Source organism: Sminthopsis crassicaudata, chromosome 2 (genome assembly GCF_048593235.1).
Source record: "Sminthopsis crassicaudata isolate SCR6 chromosome 2, ASM4859323v1, whole genome shotgun sequence".
NCBI lineage: Eukaryota > Metazoa > Chordata > Mammalia > Dasyuromorphia > Dasyuridae > Sminthopsis > Sminthopsis crassicaudata.
The window spans coordinates 440477157-440498894 of record NC_133618.1 but is presented as its reverse complement, the minus strand read 5'-3'; the positions used below and the strand labels follow the sequence as shown (position 1 = coordinate 440498894).

At 42.5% G+C, this 21738-nt stretch overlaps 1 protein-coding gene across 20 annotated transcripts in view; it reads right to left on the bottom strand.

The window, feature by feature from the left end:
• EPB41L1 (erythrocyte membrane protein band 4.1 like 1) overlaps positions 1–21222 on the bottom strand; it is a 99312-nt gene extending 78090 nt beyond the window's left edge. For 6 of the 20 annotated variants that reach the window (XM_074292549.1, XM_074292551.1, XM_074292558.1 and 3 more), the window contains exon 1: positions 20691–20819. The gene's annotated coding sequence lies outside the window, so the exon portion shown is untranslated. Of the gene's footprint in view, positions 1–20690; positions 20866–21083 lie in introns of those variants that run through there. The other 14 variants (XM_074292538.1, XM_074292555.1, XM_074292541.1 and 11 more) reach the window with 7 other exon arrangements.
• Between the last annotated feature and the right edge of the window lie 516 nt (positions 21223–21738).

The following is a 21738-nucleotide window of genomic DNA, read 5'->3' as shown; positions in this document are numbered from 1 at the left end:
CCAAACAAGCCAGGCACAGGAAGAAAAGATAAAGAAGCCTGGCCAAACACAGGTGCCATCATTTCTTCAGTCAGTTCCTTCAGATCAGAAAATGTATTGCTGCCCAGGAAAAATCCCAGGACCTGAGGTCTGAAAGAATTATTTGACTCCACTTGTTTTCAAAACTAAGCTCCCTCAATTTACCCCTACTTTGGTCTCTGAATCTTAGAGTCATAGAGTGGAAAAAACAGATCAAAGTCAATCTATCATTGTAGAGGAACAAACTAAGGCCCACAAAAATCAAGAGATTTATTCAGCATCATACAGTGAGACAGAAGCAGAGACAAGACTCCAGGAACCATCTCTTAATATCTTTATCTGGTATTATGCTACTGCATCACCAAGACGCTCTCCTACCCCAAAGAAGCTATCAGATTCATCTTCCACAAGCAATGTTCTGAATCTATTTAACTTGTTCAAACTTTCAGTGACTTCCCAGGAACCAAAATCACAACGCTGGGATTCCAAGTAACAGCAATACCAACGCTTTCTAGAAAGAGCAAATCCCTTCCTGCTTTGGGGTTGCAAAGGCAATTTGCTGTCACTGGAAGAGATCAAACAGATGGGGATAGGAAAAAGGGGAGAAATAAACCTTTACTTAGTCCCTGTTATGAGCTAGGTACTTTTTACACTTATACTTTGATTTGAGCCTGCAAAAACTGTTCAAAATAGGTGATATTATTCAAGGAAATAGAGGTTGGAAGAAATTAAGTGATTTGCTTAGGATCAGCTATTGTTTGAAGTTGAATTTGAACTCAGGTTTTCCAGCTAGGTGCCTCTGGGAGTTCATCAATGACGGAAACAGGTCTTCATTTCAAACAGCAGGAGCAGGAATGTTCCCAAGCCTCCTCAGACTGTCCTGATCTCTTGTGATAATCAGGGCCTTTCCCAAAGGGAAACTTTGTATTCCTAGGAAGAACACAGTGTCCATCATTCTGTTACATGCTACACCTCCTGCCCAGTAACTGGACAACTTTCCCAGGGCAATTTTGTTTTTAGTTAGGACCAGGAAACAACAACAGATTTACCACAATCTAACTAGGAAATCAACTCAGTTTTAGTTTCCCTACTAATAATAGCTCACATTTCTCTTGTAACTTTAAAACACTTTTCTCTCAAACTATCTCACACAGTAAATAGTAATAGTAACTACAATAATGAAAATATTTACATGCTACTTTGAGATTTGCATGGCAAATACATATATTTGCATTTAATACCCTGTAAGGGAAATTCTATCATTGCCATTTTATAGATGAGAAAACTGAGATTTTTTTTAGAAAAGTTGCTAAATTGCTCAGGTCACACAACTAGTAAGTATATGAGATTACACTTGAACCCAGAACTTTCTGATTTCTAGTCCAGTGTTCTTTTTACTACAAACATGACCATCTTCATGTGGTGGATGATGATACTAGACTCAATAAAAGAGATTAGCTCAATTTTATACAACTAATATCAAATTAAAGCTCTGGCTTAAACCTAAAGCTTCATCATTTCAGGAATAAGCCCTTTCATTGTATCACATGACCACATAACCATTATTGCCTCAGTTTCCTTATCTGTAAAACGGGGACAATTATGTAAACCATAATTGGACTTTTGGGACATCAAAAACAAAAACAAAAAAGAAAAAAACCTCTACTCAAACACAGCTTTGGTGACAGATTTAGAGGAGAAAGAAAAACCTGAGTAGTAAGGATCTCAGGAAAGGCTGCCTAAGGCTTCTGTGAGCTGGAAAAGATCCTGGAGGTTCAGGAGCACTGGGTCAGACCAGAAAAACCCAGAAAAGAAAAGACGGTCTACTCTCAGCAGTATGGACATCTCAAAGTGGGGCATTGGCTCAAATACACCTTTGTCTTCCCTTAGAACATTTCCACACCTTGTTTTCCAAAGACCTTATCTCTAAGTTGTTTCCGTGAGACCTTGGCAGCTATCTACCACACTTCACTGGGAGAAGAGGGAGAAGGTCCAAAGCCCTTGTCAGTGGTACTTATGACCACAGAAGAGATCATCTGCCTGACTGTAGTGAAAAGCATCCTCCCCATTTGAAGGAGGACAAACTAAGACCCAGACCAGAAAAATTTTTCTGTTCTAGGGGCAGCTAGGTGGCTTACTGGATAGAGCAGCAGTTCTGGAGTTACATTTAGCATCAGATACTTTCAAGCTGTGTCACCCGGGGCAAGTCATCAATCCCTGTATGCCTCAGTTTCCTCATCTGTCAAATGAGCTAGAGAAAGAAATGGCAAACCATTCTCATATGTATCTTTTCCAAGAAAAATGCACATGGGGTCATAAAGAGTTGGACATGACTGGAAAAAATGACTGAACAATACCACCAAGAAAGAATTAGTTTGGAATGTTAGAAAAATGCTTTAGGATCAGGGAGGTCAGGGCTTGTGCATGTGTTCACACACACACACACAGAGTTATTCATAAACAAAAAAGTAGAACCAGAAGAACCAAGTGAAAGAGTTAAAAGGGTATAGAGGGTACCATATTCATCCAACTCATTTGACAAATGAGGAAACAGGCTGAGAGGGAAAATAATTGTCTTCGGATCTACAAGTCAGAGACAGACAATTTAAGAAGCTGAGGTCTCCTGTCTTCCAGCATGGTGATCTTTGGTGATCATTGAAATGAGGAGGAGAGCAATCTCACCGGAAGGCTGGAGTTTACTGGGAAGGGGCAGACCTTCCCTCAGGGAATATCATTTTGGCACTACAAAAGGATGGATTAGAAAGGGGAGTCAAGGAGATCAGTGGAGGCTATTACAATAGTCTGATAGCCAGAATTAGGGAGGCCACTATCTGGCTAGAGATAAGAGGATGTATTCAAGGGGTGTTGTGGACTAGAAGCAAGATTTGGCAACTGATTGGATACATAGATAAAAAGGAGAGGAATTGAGAGGACACTGGGGTTTTGAACCTGGGTAACCAGGTGGTACTTTTGATAAAGGGGAAGAGAGATGAAATCTCACAGGAAAAGGGCAAGTCAAAGCCCAGTTTTGCCAGCTTCTCAACGATGCAGGACTGAGAGACCTCAAAGAGATCTAGTTCTGTGTCTACCACACATGCAGAGCTGTTAGACATGGGCTTGCCCCTGGATAACAAGGCTGTTCTCAGCTTCAGAGCTCTCTCTCACACAGGCCTGACAACTTCCCAAGCAGCATGAGATCTAGATTCCAGTTAAATGCTCCCCTGGCCTCAAGTCCTTAAAAATCATAGATTGCAGAGGTTAGAGGCTCCTGGAAATCATCTAACCCAAGGCTTCCCATTAGGGAAAGAATTTCCCGAAATCACATAGGGAGTCAGTGTCATAGTGAAAAGAGTCTTAGAGAACTAGAAACAAAAGTAGATGACCACTGACTCAGGAACAGCTGAACAAACTGTCGCAAAGCAAAGGAAACAGAGTCAGAGCAGATAGAATAACCACAAAAAACCAAAACAAACAAACAAATAAATAAATTATAAGTTAATTTAGATTATAAAGAACAATCTTTACTTCAAAGAAGGCATGAAAAGAAGTGTTATGTAAAGGTGGGAAGGAAATTTATAGGCATGGAACTATGCAACTTTGTTCAGTTTTTTAAGATGTGCTGATTGGGGCAATTAGATAGTACAGTGGATAGAGCACTAGATCTGAAGTATGTGCTTCAAAATTCAAATTGGGCTGGGGTACTAAGTGGTGCAGTGGATAGAGCACTAGTCCTGAAGTCAGGAGAACTTGAGTTCAAATTTGACCTCAAATACTTAACACTTCCTAGCTATGTGACCTTAGGCAAGTCACTTAACCCCAAATGTATTTCAGGGCCCCCCCAAAAAAAATCAAATTGGGCTATGTAATCCTGCACATGTCACCTAACCCCAATTGACAAGAAAGAAAGAAAGAAAGAAAGAAAGAAAGAAAGAAAGAAAGAAAGAAAGAAAGAAAGAAAGAAAGAAAGAAAGAAAGAAAGAAAGAAAGAAAGAAAGAAAGAAAGAAAGAAAGAAAGAAAGAAAGAAAGAAAGAAAGAAAGAAAGAAAGAAAGAAAGAAAGAAAGAAAGAAAGAAAGAAAGAAAGAAAGAAAGAAAGAAAGGAAAGAAAGAAAGGAAAGAAAGAAAGAAAGAAAGAAAGAAAGAAAGAAAGAAAGAAAGAAAGAAAGAAAGAAAGAAAGAAAGAAAGAAAGAAAGAAAGAAAGAAAGAAAGAAAGAAAAGAAAGAAAAAAGAAAGAAAAAAGAAAGAAAAGAAAGAAAAAAGAAAGAAAAGCAAGATGTATTGATCAGTTTTGCTTAACTTTTACCCCTTTCTTTCTCTTTATTAAAATAAGGGGTGGCTAGATCAGGGAATTAAGGCAGGTAATATAAAAACAAAAGATATCACTAAAAATCTTTTTTTTTTTTTAAGAGCTAAATTCAGAGGAAAGAAACTTTGATTGGGTACTAGCTCTATCTACTTATTCCGTGTAGCCCTGAGCAAACAGCTAAGTCTTTCGGTGTCTATTTCTCATTTGAGTCTGATCCTCTATCACTTCCTTAGTGAATGACCTAATTATTTCTCTTTCCTGAGCCTCAGTCTCTTCATCTGTTAAGTGGAGCTAGTACCACTTAGCACTACTCATCACACAAACTCTGCTAAGGAAAGTGTATTAGCAGGGTCAATGCCAGGACTCAAACTGGGATCTCTTGATTTCCAGCCCTGGTTTCTTACACCATAGTAATGCCCCTAGATGTCTATCCCCAGGGACCAGATCCTCGTGTCCCTATTTGGAATCTCAGAGCAAGGTAGCATGAGTCAAGGTAACTTTCTAAAGCTATCTCTTTGTCTGGGACTTGGGTTCACTTCAGAACCCCAGGAGAAGAAAAACAGAAAAATGCTGATTTGTCTGGGGTCAAAGGAACACTTATCTCCACCCCTGGCTCCCTAAGGAATGGGAGCATTGCTCAAGTCCCTGAAGAGGCAGAACATAGGGTCAGTTCTCCGGCCCTGACCTCATCATCACCATTATTGTCACCATTCTAACTAGCATTTATATTGAGCTTCAAGGATTGCCAAGCATTTTACAGATAGCTCATTTCATTGCTGCAACAATCTTAGGAGTAGGTGTTATTACTATCTATTTCATGCCTGGACTAATGTTCTTTATGACCATTAAATCATTTTGCCTCCCTTGCCTTAATTTCCCAATCTTTGAATTGAGGATAATCTGTCCCTTGTATAAGGCAGCCAAGACACAAGAGTCTGTACTGTTGAGGAAGCTTGTAGCAACTAGTCTGCATAATTCCATTAACTTTATTATTATTATATGCAAAGTTGCATTGCATATTTCATATCTTAAAGTCTTAAACAACCAAGTTCTCTATTTGATTCTTTACAATAAACCTACTAAGAAGGTAGGACAGCTTCGTTCTATATCCCCACATCCTCTTTTCTCAGGAAAAAGGCCTGGATAGCCAGAGTTTAACCCAAGTACCAGGAGAGTTCTAGATTGCAGAACCAAGTCTCAGGTGGATATCTATTGATGACTGATACTCTTGCCATGGTGTCCCAAGGCAATGTCCACTCTCAGAATCCTGTAAGATGCCCAGTATCCACTCCTCCTCTACCTATCCTGCCAATGCCTGGCCCTACACTTCTCCTGTTTCCCCAACAAGTTCCTCTAGGCCAGAGGGAGACAATGTTCTTGTACCAAGTCCAATGACCTCAAGGGGTCTCTGAACAATGTTCCCTTCTGGGTCAATCAGTCAAGACCCTTTAACAGTTAACAGTTGCAGAAACAAAGATTCAGAGAAAGGTAGAGCCCTATTCAAGGTTACACTACAGGTTAACACTAGTACTAAGATAACAGTTTCTTCAGCCTGAGATCTAAATGCCTACGGCTCCTTATTCTAGCACAGTAGAACTGTCTCCCTTATACAGGAGTCAGGAAGAGTTGTAATACTGCTCCAAATGCTTGCCAGCTGGATGACCCTGAACAAGTCACCTAACCTCTCCTTACTTGTAAAATGGAGACAATGCAGAGTTGATGTGAAAATCAAACAAGAAAACACATGCTTACAAAGCACTTTGTAAAAATTAATATGTCAAATTATTAATTATTATGATTATATTCATCCTATCATTTCCAGGATAGAAAGATGCTCATTCTTCCTAATTTCATATATTCTCCCTATAGTCTGTGAGTCCTTACTTCCACTGACACCCTAGGAATAATGATAGTTAAGTAGCTATTGGATGATTTCAAGTAAGAAGGGCTAGGATTTAAGACCTAAAAAGGACCCCAGAGACTATTGAGTGAGTCCAATGTTCTCATTTAACAAATGAAGAAATTGAGGCTCAGAGAGAAAGGACTGATCTAAGGTCACAAAACCAATTAGTGACAAAAGCCAAGATGCAAACACCTGAAATTTTGGTTTGGGAACTCAACAGAGGTGTGTCCTAGAATATTTTATATATGAGGAAAGCAAGTTCCAGTGAGCAACTTGCTCCAGAAGCAACTTAGCAAGTTAGGAGCAGTCAGTTCTAGGACCCAGGTGTCCTGAAGAGAAGTCTGAGGTTCTCCCTACCTCCAGAGGCTTATTTTATGAATCTGAAGACAGGGAGTGGAGTGGAATACACCCAGGCTCCTGGATGGATCTCATAAAAGGAATAATTCTTATAATTTCATAGCTGGGAGAACTCTCAGAGCACATTTAACTCAACTCGACCTGGTGGAGAAATCTCTTCTATCACATTCCTGACAAGGGGCTGTTCAGCTTCCACTTTAGCTTGGGAAGCACACATTAGCTTGGGAAGCAGCCTCTTCACATGACTTCTAGAATAATACTCAAGCCACTGCTTCTCTCCCAGGGCTAATGGGATGGAATAAGCACTTATTAAATGCCCATAATGTGCCAAGGGGAGCACTTTAATTTCACCTGATCCTCACAACAACCCTATATGGTAGGTGATGTTCTTATTTTAGATTTGGGGAAACTGAAACAGAGAACAATTAAGTAAGTGACTTACCCAGGATCAGATAGCTAATAAGTATTTGAGATTGGATTTAAGCTCAGATTTTTCTTGATTCTAGATCTAGTATTCTAAACTACTGTACCATCTAAATGCCTTTTCTGCAGATTAAAAAAAAAAAATGGATGAGCTGGATTTCCTTCCTCTACTAGCCCTTCCTCCAAGATCCAGCTTAATTAACCCTCCCAGTTCTCCTTTCCACAGTATTAAGAAGGTATCAGACACTATCTCTATAGGTCTGGCTCATCTTATTTTCCCAGCTATCAAACAAGGACAATCTCCTTCCTATTCTCCAAGAACCAAAGTAGCATTAAGACTAAGTGCTTACTGAATAAATTAGAATTTTAGGATAAGAAGTAACTAAGGACCTAAAGCCAATCAGTATACATCATACATCTCCAATCTTTCCTGGAGCTCCACATGTGCTCACACAGTTCTCCAGACTTCCTGAAACTATCTTGATCCTTTCCCACGCAGTAGCAAATCCTGTCCCATTTCCTTTAAAAAAAAAAAAAGAAAGAAATAAAGAAAGAAAGAAAGAAAGAAAGAAAGAAAAAAAGAAAGAAAGAAAGAAAGAAAGAAAGAAAGAAAGAAAGAAAGAAAGAAAGAAAGAAAGAAAGAAAGAAAGAAAGAAAGAAAGAAAGAAAGAAAGAAAGAAAGAAAGAAAGAAAGAAAGAAAGAAAGAAAGAAAGAAAGAAAGAAAGAAAAAAAGAAAAAAGAATGGAATTTTAGTATGTCAACAACCTGAAATCTGGTCCTGCTACTAGTTGAGTGTCTCTGGACTTTAGGCTACTGCTGAGCAAAATACAAGGGGTAGTGTCAAGATTATCTCAAGACCTTTTCATTTCTAACATGCCATAAGGCTATGATTTAATCCCTCTAGGACAAGTCATCAACTTCTGATGAGATTCAGTGAAAGCACAATTCTGGATCATCAAAAGATAGCAACTTCATACTCAACAATCTTTGGATCCTGAAAGACAGAATGCCTGGAAGTCACTCTTTCTCCTCTACCATTTCCCTGACCTGGCCACTTCTGAAAGAGTCAACTACTATATTAGAATTGCCTTGCTGAGGTTCTTTAAAAAACATGAAAAAAATAATCTCTGCCCTATTTCCCTCACCTGGCTTGGACACACTGTGTCTATGGAAACATGAATTATAACAGTATTGACACTAATCTATCCTGCTGGATTAGGTCAAACCTTCCCAGGTAACATGGCTCAGTTTAAGAATGGCCTTCTAGAGGCAGTTCTTTGGTTCAAAAAAGTGACTCCTCTTTCAGGCATTGTGTCAAACAGGCCAGCTACCTAGAGGAAGATAGGCCATGTAAAGTTAGCTTCTTACAGCTAAAATCCCACAGAAAGAAACCCAGTCAACCAAGAAAATCCTTTTTTTTCCCCCTCTGGTAACTTAATTTCTCTCTTTCCCTACCCTCTTCACCAAAAGCCCCTTATCAGCCAGAGTTCCAGGGGCTGGCCTGAAATCTGGCAGGACTAGCTCAAGGGAAAGGAGAGGAATGGGAGTCAGCCTGAGAGGAATAAGCCCTACAGGAAGGCAGTGAGTCCCGACCAGACAATACTGGGAGGCTCAAACTCTTCCCCACTCCCAGAGAGTCTTCAATGCCAGATTCTTTTCTTCAATGTAGTACAGTGAGGAAAATGATAGATTTGGAATCAAAGGAGTCAGAGGACCTTAATTTGAATCCTACTCTTAGTCTTTAGGTTTCAGTTTTTTCAACTATCAAATGAGGAACTTGGACTCAATGATTATGATAATGATAATAATAAAAATAGCCAGCATTTATATAGCCTTTCTAATGCTGGTTAAAAAAAAATTTAAATATCTCCTTTATTCTCATAAATATCTTGAAAGGCAGGTGCTATTATTATCCTCATTTTACAAATGAGGAAAACTGAGGCACAGAGATGTTAAATGATTTATCCTGGACCACAGAACTGGTTAAGTATCTAAGACTGGATTCACCTTCCTTAGTCCAGGCCCTCAACATTTTCCATTGTGTCACCTGGATGACCTTTAAAGTCTCTTTTAGCTCTCTATCTATGATCCTTCTCCCAGTCTGTCCTTCACTCTCTTAGTCAAGCTTTTGTTTGAGAGAAACTCTGCCCTAGCTTTGGATTAACAATTAACTCTGTTAACTCAGAGTAGTTTCTGTTCCAGGCATGGCCTGTCCCTGCTCCTGCAGAATTTAAGACTGGGGGATAGGAGAAGAAGAAGCCAAGCCGTTCCCAACCCTTTTTTTCCAGAGATGGTCTTATGAATCTAAGCTCTACTAGGCTGGCCCATGGTTGTTCAAACCCTCCAACAGATAATAGCCTAGAGACCCTTCTCGGATTGGTATTTGAAACTTCCATCAACCAGCCCCATCCTATTTATCCCACCACCACTCCCATGTCACACACACACACACACACACACACACACACACACACACACACACACACACACACACATACACACACACACACACACACACACACACACCCCTTCCTCTCTTCCAGCATTTTTGGATGTTCCTAGTCCACCTCCCTGTTCCTTACCTTATCTTAATCATTCTCTGCAACTCTTCTGGGAAGAGAGAGGAAATCCATTTTGGACTTCTCAGTACAATTCCGGCCCTTAGTCTTATTGGGTCCCTGAAAGTCCCAGCCTCTCAAGGACAGCACACAGTATGAAACCATGGCATGGAAATCAAGAAACCTAAAGAATTATGAGACTCTTGGGAAAGTCCCATTTTTACCCATTTCTGCACTTCCAACTCCTACCCTTTGACAGACTAGTGATTCCTTTGGAGTCCTTTTCAGAATAATGGCTTTAGGTGCAAAAAAATGAATAAATAGAATTACAAAGGGACCCAATTATAATGAAATACAGTTATCAAAATATTCTTTTAAAAATACAAGTCTGTTAATTCCTGGTTAAAAACCTCTATTTTAGGTGGTCTCTAAGATCCTTTCCATAATATTCTCAAATGCCATAACATTTTCTTTGGCTTGGTCCCTCCTCTCTCCCTTGTAATTTTCTGGTCCTTTGGGCTAGATTTGGGCCATATGAAAGAAGGTAGAAGCAAACATAAGTTTTGTTTTTTATTTTATTTATTTTTTTTCCTGAGGCAGTTAGGGTTAAGTGACTTGTCCAGGGTCACACAGCTAGTTTTGTTTTTTATATGTATAATCATTTTAAACATTTTCATGTTAGTTATATTGTGAAAGAAAAAGCAAACCAAAAGAAAAACGTGAAAATTGTATGCTTAGATATTCTCTATTCAGTCTCCATAGTTCTCTCTCTGAATGCAGATGGCATTTTTCATCCCAAATCTATTGGAATAACGTATTTTTGGAAGAGCTAAGTCTATCATAGTTGATCATCACATAATCTTGCTGTTAATATATACAATGTCCTGGTTCTGCTCACTTCCTCAGCATTAATTCATGTAAATTTTCCCAGACTTTTCTGAAATCAGCCTGCTCATCATTTCTTATAAAACAATAATATTCCATTACATTCTATACCTTAACTTATTTGGCTATTCCTCAACTGACGGGCATCCACTCAATTTACAATTGGTAAGCATATTCTTTGGGAATAGCAAAGAGCTCAAAGTATAAACAAATGGATCATCCTAGAAAAGCAGCTGCTGAAGGAAAAGATATCAAAAACCCTTCATTCCCCATGCCCAGTTCTGCTGGGTGCCTTCTTTCTTCTACCCAGTCTCCCAGCTTCCCTGGGCACTAAATTGGCCCAGATTCTTCCCAACTTCATAGAGATGTGTTCCCCCACCATGAGAGTTACCAAGTTTTAAAAGGACCATCACTGAACTCAGACTAGCAAAGCCAACAAGACATAAGCACAGAAAAAGGACATCCATAACTATGCATTTTAAGTGTACTACAGTGAAGGTTTGATGCGAAAGCATCTTCATCTTTTATCTCCTATGCACAGCATAGGACCTGGGACATAAAACATACTTAAACATTTAGCATTTTACAGATCATAGCTCAAAAGATGCGGACTTAGAAGGCAACTATCTAATCCAAATTCCTCATATTATAGTTGGAAAAACTGAGTCCCAAAGAGGAAAAGTAATTTGTGGAATCCAACTGAGAAGGTGAAAGTAGCATCTAAACTGGAATTTAAAGGATGGGCAGAATGTCAATGGACAAATATTGAGAGGAGGGGATAACTCAGAAGGATGGATCAGCTTATCCCAATCTCCCTCTACTCTCAATTCTTTGCTAATGCCTCTTTCCCAGGAACTGAATTCTGTATGTTATCATCTGTCTTCATTCAGATAGTCTCTTCTCCTCCCCATTAATCTAAGTTCCTTGAGAGGGGTAGCTAGGTGGCAGCTAGGTGGCACAGTGGATAGAGCACCAGCCTTGAATTCAGGAGGACCCGAGTTCAAATCTGGTCTCAGACACTTAACACTTCCTAGCTGTGTGACCCTGGGCAAGTCACTTAACCCCAGCCTCAGGGAAAAAAAAAAAAAAAAAAAAAAAAAGCAAACTAAGTTCCTTGAGGGATCTTTTTTTTTTTTGTCTTTGAATACATAGCACCTAAAATAGTGCATAGAAGGCATGTAATAAATGCTTATTGAATTTAGGATAGTTGTGATTGTCAAGAATACTAAGGGAGATAAGGTCAGAAAGGGAAGTTGGACACCAGTCTAATGAATTTGAACTTGATTGCAAAGGTCAAAGGGAGAAATGAATAACAGCTCACATTCCCATAACACTTTTGAATGATTACAAAGTAATTTGCCTACAACAACTTTTATGCAATAAATAGAATGAATGGCATTCTCCCCATTTTAAAGATGAAGAAAATGCATCTCAAGAGCCCAAACCTAGCCAGCTCTTTTGATGTTAAATCTCTTGAGCTTTTCACTATGCTGGGTTTTCTCATTTCAAAAACTGAGGTTTTTGAGCAATGGAAATGACATGATCACAGAACTCAATATAGCCTTCTTAAGGGTCCTTTCACAGGGAGTAACCACTACTTCGTGAGGGAAAAGAGAGCCAATTCAGGTAAGTCAGTGTTCTCTTCTGCCTCATACTCCATGATGAAGAAAACCTATCTGAGCACTTCTCAGCCTGCTAGAAAATCTCAAAGCACTTGGCAGATTCCCCCAGCAATGGGACTTTTTATTGGAGGTGGAGATCATTTGCTCAGGACTATGAGGGAAGGGAAGCCACTAGTGTTAGAACTAAATGCCCAAATATTGGGGAGAATCCTAGGCTAGAGCCAGAAACCCAGACTCTCACCTGGAATCTGCTGCTGACTTCCTGAGTGACTTTAAACAACTCCCTTCCCTGCGTGGGTGTCCATTTCCTCATCATTAAAGTGAGGGGATTAGACTTAGAGGTAGGATGCTGCATTGGAAAGAAACATGAGTCTTGAATCTAGTCACAGGACCTGGATTTGAATCCTGACACTGTCTTTATTACATGAATAATACTAAAATACTAAACTCCCTGGGCCTTAGTTTCCTCCTCTGTAAATGAAGGGGTGGACTAGGTGATCCATAAGGTCCCTTCCACCTCCAAAACTCTGACTTGATAACTGGATAGTATCATTCAACTCTTACATCCCTTTGGTCTATTACCTTAAAACTTAATTTAAAAAAAAAAAAAAAACAACCAGGATGTATTTAGGAAAGAAATACTTCTCATCCCCAACACCTCCAAGAGCTTCTTATAGTAATACCAAAGGGCTTCCAATTCCTGCCTAGAGCAGCCCAACCTTAATCAACCCTACAACCAGCTCAGGCCTCCAGCCCAGGCTATTCACTACCCCTCCCGATTTCTAATCCCAAAGAAAGGAGGAGAGTGGGGCAGTCACAAGCAGTTTTCTGTCATGAGGGGGAAGGATTAGATACATTCTGGATGACACCAGAGAAAAAATAAGGCCAGTTTGTTTATTTAAAAAAAAAAAAAAAAAAAAAAAAAGGTGTATGTGTGTGGAGGGGGGAATAACAAGGTAATGATAATTACAGGGAAGTGAATTTACTAACACATTTCCCTCCTCATAGGTTGGCATGTTAGAAAGAATATAGAATTTGGAGTAAAAAAAACAAAACAAAACAACAACAAAAACACCTGCCATTTGAATTCAGGCTTCAGAATTAGATGCTGAGACTTTAGCAGAAGAGAGCTAAATTTGCTCCTAGCTAAAAATTCTTTAAAGCCTCCAAAATCTACTACACAAAAGTATATTGCACAGATATTACTTCTCCACACTATATGAAAAGGAATACAGGGATTTGGAAAGAGCCTAGAAGCTTTAAGTCATGTGATAATTTACCCTATAAGTATGAGAAAGGTTTGGAATCCCAGTTGAAAGGATTTGGATTTAGAACTGCAGAGGATCTTTAAAGATCTAGTCCAGCTCTCTCATTTGACTAAAGAAATGGAGGCACTGAGGGAAAAGACTTGTTTAGAGTTACCCAGGTAGCAGAAGTAAAATTCAAACCCAGTACCTTTGAGGCCAAATCAAAGGTTCCTCTCCATAACCACCCAGTATTCTCCTTCCCTTAATTCAATTGGAAGGAAAAGATAATAATCAAATTTGTCCTCAACTCCCTCTCCTCCCCCCCCCCCCAGAAAACCAGAAGGAGCTACCCCAGTAGATAATTAAGTCCCTATCATTAGAGGTGTTTAAGAGATTCCCTAACCATTTTGTCAGGAATGTTACCTATAGGCTACCTGCATCAGACAGAATTCTGGATTCACTTTGGGGCATTGTGGAAAGAATTGCTAGGAAATAATAATAATATATAATAATAACAAGCTAATAATAATAATAATAAGCTAGGCTTATTTCCCTGATCTGATGCTCCCTGTGTGACCTTGGACAAGCCTCTTTAGGTCTTAGTTTTTTCATCTGTAAAAAGAGTGAACTGGACTTGATGGCTTCTAATGTCCCTTTAAGCTCTGAGTCTACAACCATGTGGTTACCACGGAGGTCCCTTCTAGCCCTGAGATTCTATGATTCTAGGCAAAGGGGAGGGAACATAGAAGGAAAAGAGGACTGTTTTCATTTGTGTAATAGAACAAGATGACTTGGCCCAAACACAGACAGGACAAAATGTCTCTTCTTTCTAATTCCTTCCTGAGGCCTTGAATATTCCTGGGGCCAGGGAAAGAAGGGAGCTGGAAACAACCTTAACGAGATGCTCTCCTGTTTTAAATGAAGACATTCATGAAGAGAGTTACCTCAGCTCCAATCTCCTCCCCCTCACCCCTCCTCCATAGGCCTGGCAGAGGAGGCAACTGTAAGATTGATAACAGAACAACCTCCCCATTCACCAGCCTGGGTGGGAGAGGGAAAGGACAGAGGGTTCCCTTTCACCAGAGGCCCAGTCCCCTCTTCAGGCCAGGGGACCTAAAGGACAAAGGCCAGGTACCTGCATCCCTAGCACCCCTACAGGGCCCCACAACTATTCATAGGCATCCGCTAACACCTCATGAAAGTAACACCAGACACTGGCTGTAAAGAGAGTGGGCCACAAAAGCTAGCTGTGACAGGGGACCAGTACGTCCCTGTCTGTGAAACCTTGGTTCCCTCTGCTGCTGCATGAGAGGGGCTTCATTCTTTGAGATGTCTTCCAGACCCAAAGTTCTATAATTCTTTGATGCTAAATTGTGGGGACACAACCTCTGAGCATAGTGAGAAGGCATGGAGAGAAATGAAAGCTCAGAGAGATTCAGGGATGCCTTCCAGGAGGAAACTTGATTGGGGCCTTCTATCCTTTGCAAAGGTTGGAACTCATCTTTGACAGAAGGCACCAAGGACAGCTCAGTGTGATTCCACATGACTGACATCTCTTCCAAGCTTTGGGCTCAGTTCAAAGGCTAGGCAGACAGAGAAAACCCCAGGAGAACCAAGCCCTGGGGAGGCTCAATTCTGAATAATCAATCCATCAATAACTGCTTAATGAGGCTTTTACTACACACTACTCTCAGTGTAAAGCTCCAGAAATACTAAGAAAAAGCAAAAACAGTCCCTGCCCTCAAGGAGTTTACATGTTAATGGCCAGGACAAAAGATACATAAATAGATATAAACAAGATACATACAAAGAATGTACATACCTTCATTCCAATTATGTATTCAAAGTGGGGAAGCAGGGGAGGGGGGAGGGGAACTAGGAAAGGTCTCCAGCCTAGAGTTGAGCCTTAAACTCTAAGAAGCTAAGAGAGGAGGAAGGAGGACATTCCAGTCATGCAAACAGCCAGTGCAAATGCAAAGACTTGGGAGAGGGAGGATCAGGCATGAAGAATACCAAGAATTCTAGTATGGCTGGAAGGAAGAATAGTAAAATAAAAGAATACTAGAAAGACAGGAAGGGGCCAGGTTGTAAATGTTTTATATGCCAAAAAGAGGCGTTTATAGGGAGCACAAGTTCATGGAATAGTAGAGTGATATGGTCAGACCTGTACTTTCGGAAAATCAGTTTGGCAGTGTGTGTAAGAGATAAACTGAAGAAGGTGGGAGGTAGAAAATCCAGCTCAGCTGGGAGGATATTTCAGTAGTCCAAGAGAGATGATGAGAGTGTGAACTCAGTAGAGGGGAATGATTCCCCCAGAGGGAACAAGGAAAACACACAGACTAGACAGTCATAGAAAAGCAACGACTGTAGGATCTAAAAAGTGAAACATCAAAGAAGTTCAGAAAAGGATTAAATGCTAGCTAGGTCCCATTTCCATATCACTTTGAGGTGTACAAAGGACTTTCCTTCCCATGGCCCTAGGAGGAAGACAGCAAATTCTCCTCATTTCAAAGAGGAAAAGTGACTGGCCCCACCCAGTCAGATAGCTAACAAGTGTGCGGAAATCAGGACAGGAATACACACATCTTCTAACTTCAAGTTCAATGTCTGGGGAAACAGTTTCTGAAAACTTCCAGAAAAAAAGGCAAAGCTTAAATAGGCTTTGAAGGAAGGATAGGAATGAGGTAGAGAGAAACTGATAGAGTAACTATTTTCACCTTTGTTGGAGTTTCCCGTTGCATAAGAGATCTGGACTGAGCCCCCCACACACACACTCTCATCCTTCATTTCTTTTAGCAGACCTAACTGGACCACCGGTCTCCCAGACATTCAGAAACATAAAATTATAGATTTAGTGCTGGAACAAACCATAGAGCCACCTAGTCCAGCTGCCTCGTTTTATAAATGAGGAAGGCTTAGCTGTGATTGATTTACCTAAGGTTACAAGCTAGAATATCAAAAGTGGTGATGGGGGTGGTAGCCCCTCGGTTTAGAACCTCAGTTTACTCCTCATCAATGGGACTTCAAATTAGGCTTTTTCTGACCCCCCCCCCAACTCTAGTGCTCTGTTCATTAGACCATACTGCCTACTTGATAGGAACCTCTTACTCAGTACTGCTCCTCCCCACCCCACCCCCTTACCACAAGGGATGGGAGTGGATAGATAATATATTACAGGGATTTCTGTACTATCCTTTCCTGCAGATTTATGGGGAGAAAGATGGCAAGCAGGCATGCCTTGAGGTAGGTGAGTGGAAAGAGGGGACATGCAATTCCAGGGAGCAGAAACCTAGCCTTAGGATCTGGCTCTCAGGCTTTGGGATCCAGGGCCAATCACAAGTGAGTGAGAAGGGAATCTTAGGGTGTATGAGAGGGAGGAGAACAGCATAACCTGGACATTGGCTGAAGGCAGTCACTGAGAAGAAAGAGGGGTGGCTTCACCCTTAGCAAACAAAAGTTACTAAGGAAAGAATCCTAAAATCAGAATATTACAGCTCTTAAAAGCCCTTAGTGATTAGTTAGTATAACCCTCATTTTAAAGGGCCTGATGCAATGGGAAGCATACTTAATCTGAGGCCAAAGGGTCCAGGTTTGAATCCTGGTTACCATGTGACCTCAAACTCTCTAGATCTCATTTTCATTTGTATACCACATACAGATATATACTCCTGATGCACAAAGACACATGGTTACAAAGATTCACCTCTCATCTCTTTCAACATGAAAAAGGGGTGGGAGGGGATTCTGAAGATGCCAGGAATGGGGACACTGATCCTTTAAGAGGGCAAGTTCCCACTAAGACCAGGAAAGGTGACCGAAGCCCCAGAGTTAGAGGCATCCTCCAATCCAAAATCCTAGTTCTTGCACTTTGCAGGGAGGGGGGTAGAAGGTGACTAGTAGTCTAAAGTTCCTTCAGACTTTAGAAGTATGCTCCTATGATCTTATCTCTTGGGCCTTAGTTTCTTCATTTGTGCCCTCTAATATCCCTTCCTACTTTAAATCTGAATCAATTTCTTTGATTCTAGTCCAAACTACCAGGTAGTTGGTAGTCCACTACCTGCTTCTTCCAATAAAATCAATAGAAATGTCATAGAAACAGAGACTCCATTCTCAGAGTCACACTAGTCCAACCAGTTCCTAAGCACGGATACTCTCTACAATATCCCCACTAAGTGGTCATCCAGCCTCCATTTAAAGACACCTAGTAATGAGGCATTCCTTGCCTCCTAAGCTGCATATTTCTTGGACAGCACTGCCTTCTTATGAGCAGCTGTCTTCCTATAACTTTTACCCAATGAATCTAATTTTGCCCTTCCTCCCCATGATATCCCTTTAGATACCTGAAGACACCTATGTCCCTTCTAAGTCTCTTCTTCAGGCTAAATAGCCTCAGTTTCTTTAGTTCTCCATAATGACATAGGTTTAAGCCCCATTCACTATACTGGTTGCCTTTCTCTGGGCAAGTTCCAAATGATCCAAATGCCTCCTATAGCATGATTCCAGAACTGGATTTTACACTTCAGATGAAATCTGACCAGAGTAGAGGACAAAAAGACCACAATCTCTTAATTCAGGAAACTTTTTCTATTAATGCAGACCAAGCTCTTTGAACTCCTAGAAAACTCTCTCTATCTCTTCAAATAGGGTTTAATCAGATTACCTTCACTCTGTATACTTGATTTTTATAAACCCAATTTAGAATTTTACATTTATCCCTATTTAATTCCATTTTATTAAATTATTCTAATCCAGAGGTTCTTATTTATTTATTTATTTATTTGTTTGTTTGTTTGTTTTGGACATGGGCCCTTTCAGCATTCTAGAATGTCTATGGATGCCATTCTCAGAATACTTTTAGATACATAAAGTAAAACAGGATTGTAAAAGAAGCCAGTTATATTGAAATAGGGTTATGAATTAAAAAAAAAAAAAAAGTTCACAGATTCTGGGTAAAGAACTCCTGGTCTAACTTGTCAATCTTTTTTAGATTGCCTCAATTATGTTAGCTCTCTATCCTACCTTCTAATCATCAGCTAACCTGCAAAGTGTTATCTCTGCTCCAGGGTGCTCAGCTCTATGCTTGGGGCTAGTAAGGAGTCCAAGGGATGAACTGCCTCCAGGAATCTCTCCACACACAACACGTCACTTAAGTGCTAGTTAGTAAATGTAGGTTAGATAACAGATGTTCTAGAGTGTTTACTTCTACGTGGGGTGGTCAAGATTTCATGGAGCAGATAAAATTTGAACAATGGAAAGTTTGCTTGAGACTCAGAAGGAAAAACCAGTTCTATTTAGGGCCCTATACAGAGGTGTTGGCCTAAGTCAAGGCACTCTAGACCCTTAGCCCACAATAAATTTCAGAGGTCCAGAGAAAGTGAAAAGGGCCCCTAATGATTTCAGTAACTCTATTAGGTTGAGGTGACTGAGCTATTCTGATATATACATGCCCTAATCACAACCTGGTCAGACAAAGACCCCAAGTAGAACCCTACAACACATACTCCTTTGGGAAACAAAGCATTTCAATTTTTAGAGTCCACCAAGTCCAACTCTTTCATCTTACAGATGGGGAAAGTACGATTCAGAAGGGAAAAACATTTTTTCAAGGTCAAAGACTTAGTAGCAAAGATAGGACTAGGAGTCCAAGTCATTATCCCCTTAACCTTTTCATGCCTCATTTTCTTCAACAATAAAAGAGAGGAGCTAGACAAGGGACTAAGGTCTCTTCTTGCTCTAAATCTAGGAACTTGCTATCCTAGGAAAGCCTAACATATAGGAAAGGTCACCAGGCCCCTGATTAATGTTCATCTGTGCTTAATGCCATTCATGAAGTTTGTTGTCTTTCCTTTCTAAACCAACATTTAAATGGTTTGAGAAGCACACACACACACACACACACACACACACACACACACACACACTGATGACCCTCATATAGAGAAGAATATTCTATTCTAAAAGCCTCCAGGACCCCAATAATGTAGGGGAAAAGAAGCTTGAGTCCTGAATTCATCCCAAGCACCTTCCAGAGGCCAACTCGGTACAACCGTGGCCAACAAGGGGAAAAATGTCTCTCCTCACATAGATACCCACAGAGATGTCACCCCTCTCTTTACAGATACTGGCATCACATACACACAAAGATACACCATATACAGCCATGTACTCCTCATGCACAAAGACACATATGCATACAAAGATACACTACTCTCAACCTTTTCACGGGAAAAAAACAGGCAGGAAAAGGTGGGGGTGGGATTCTGGAGATGAAAGGAATGGGAACACTGGCCCTTTAAGAGGGCGAGTCTTACTAGGACCAGGAAAGGTGACCGCAGCCCCAGAGCTAGAACCCGGCCTGAGGCCAAGAGCTAGAGGAGTCCCCCAACCCAAAATCCCAGTTCTAGCCCCTTCCGAGGAAACAGGGTGACCAATAGTCCCCGGCTCCGGCCGAGAGGCGGGGCCCCTCCGTGGGCGGAGCCCCCGCAGGTGTAAGAGTAGGAAAGGCCCCCCTCTTCTCCCACTCCACCCTACCCCACCCACATAAATGATTTCCCCCAGGCCAGGGAGCACCCGACCCAAGGCAGAGCCTCTAATCCCCGCCCCGAGCGTCTGCGGGGTCTCCCGGCTCTGCAACCACCTCCATCAGCCCCTCCCACCCCCCCCCAAATTCTCAAGCAGCCAAGCCCGCTAAGCTTTCCCATACACACAGCCCACCCCAAACCTCCAACGCCCACCCCTATCAAACACACGGGAACCGTCGGCTGGGTCTCCCTAAGGGCCCTGCGGCTGTCTTCCCTAAAGCCTCCCCAAACCTCCGGGCACACACAATTCTCAATCTCTACCCACAGCCACCGCCCTCCCAATGCTTTCCCCGAAAGCCCCCCAATCTCTCAAATCTTCTCCCAAACCCCTGCCACCTCAGACAATCGTTGCGCTCCTGAAACCCTCTAGACTCTCCCCCTCCCCTATAACGTCCCTCATATCCACAGCCCACAACCTCCGAGCCCCCCAACCTCTCACCGATCCCCCCTCGCAACACATACACCGCCCATCGGTGCGGAGACAAAGCCACACACATCCAGAGAATCACACGGAAACACAGACACAAGCTGTCACACACACACACACACACACACACACACACACACACACACACACACACACCGCTGGTTCCCAAAGAACGGAGTCCAGGTTTAGGGAGGGTAGCCCCCAATCCTAGGGTTTGGGTCCAGGCCTGTCACCCCCCATCTCTGCGGCGCGCACCGTCCCCTCCCCCCCAAGTGGAACCTGGGCCGCCCCTCGCGGTGTCTTAAGGAGGGTGCCGGGAGACGCCCCGGGGGGAGGCGAAGGGTGGGGGTGGGGAAGCTGACCTGTCCGCGGTCCAGCCTCCGACTGTCCAGCGTCCGGGACAGCGACGTTCCCGCAGCGACTCGGGCCGGAGGGACCCAGGCTCCGGGGCTCCTAGCCTCGCCTGCGCTGCGCAGAAATGGCCCGCCCCGTCGGTGCGCAGCGGGCCCCCCCCACTCCCTCTGCCCCGCCCGCCGCGCACACCCCCGTCCCCCTCCCCCAGGGCCCCGCCCCGGACCCTCCCCCTCGAGAGCCGGGGAGGCGAGCGCAGGCGCCGAGGAACTGCGGCGGCGGGCCGGGCCAGGGCCGGGAGTCAGGGCTAGGGGATGCGGCCCGAGGACCAGCTGGGGAGCTGCATGTGTCCCTAGAGAGAGGAGAGTCCTAAGCCCGATCCCTAGGCGCTCCTCCTAGCTTACCTGGGCTGGAAGCGCAGGGCCGTTCTAGGCTTCCGGCTGCGAGATAAAGAGAGCCAGAGATTCGGCCCCTGTGGGCCCCTCCCTCCACTGCCGCGCCCCCCTTTCTCGGGGAGGGGGGGAATCCTGCTAGAATTGCCCCGCCCCTTCTCGGGTAAAACCCGGGGGATCCCCAGCTCTGGCTTTTAGCCGGTACTAGTAGCTTCTTGCCCCCACGAGTTCACAATCCCGGACCAGGCCTTCCACAAACCCACTGGAGTCTACACCGGTAGTGGCCTGGCTCCAGGCTGTGGACCTGTCTATGAGTTCTCAGGGTTTTCTTCTCAGGACTCCTCCCCACGTTCCCCCACCGTCTCCACGAAGACTCCTCTCCCCTCCTTTTCCCTCCCCCTATCTTACCCTTATCTGTCACAGTCCTAGGAATTCCCTGAAGATTCGTAGCATTCCGGAGACCTTTGAATCCAAGCCTCTCTTTTTACAATCGGACAAACTGAGGTGTAGAAAGGGAAAGGGATTTTGTCATGGTCTTGGAACAAAGTGGTATCAGAGCCAGAATTAGAAAGCAGATCTCCCCACTCTCAGCCCAGGACTCTTTCCCCTGCATCTTTTTATCTGTGTAATCTACCTGTGTCTACAGATCGTGCTTAGCAAGGTTTGC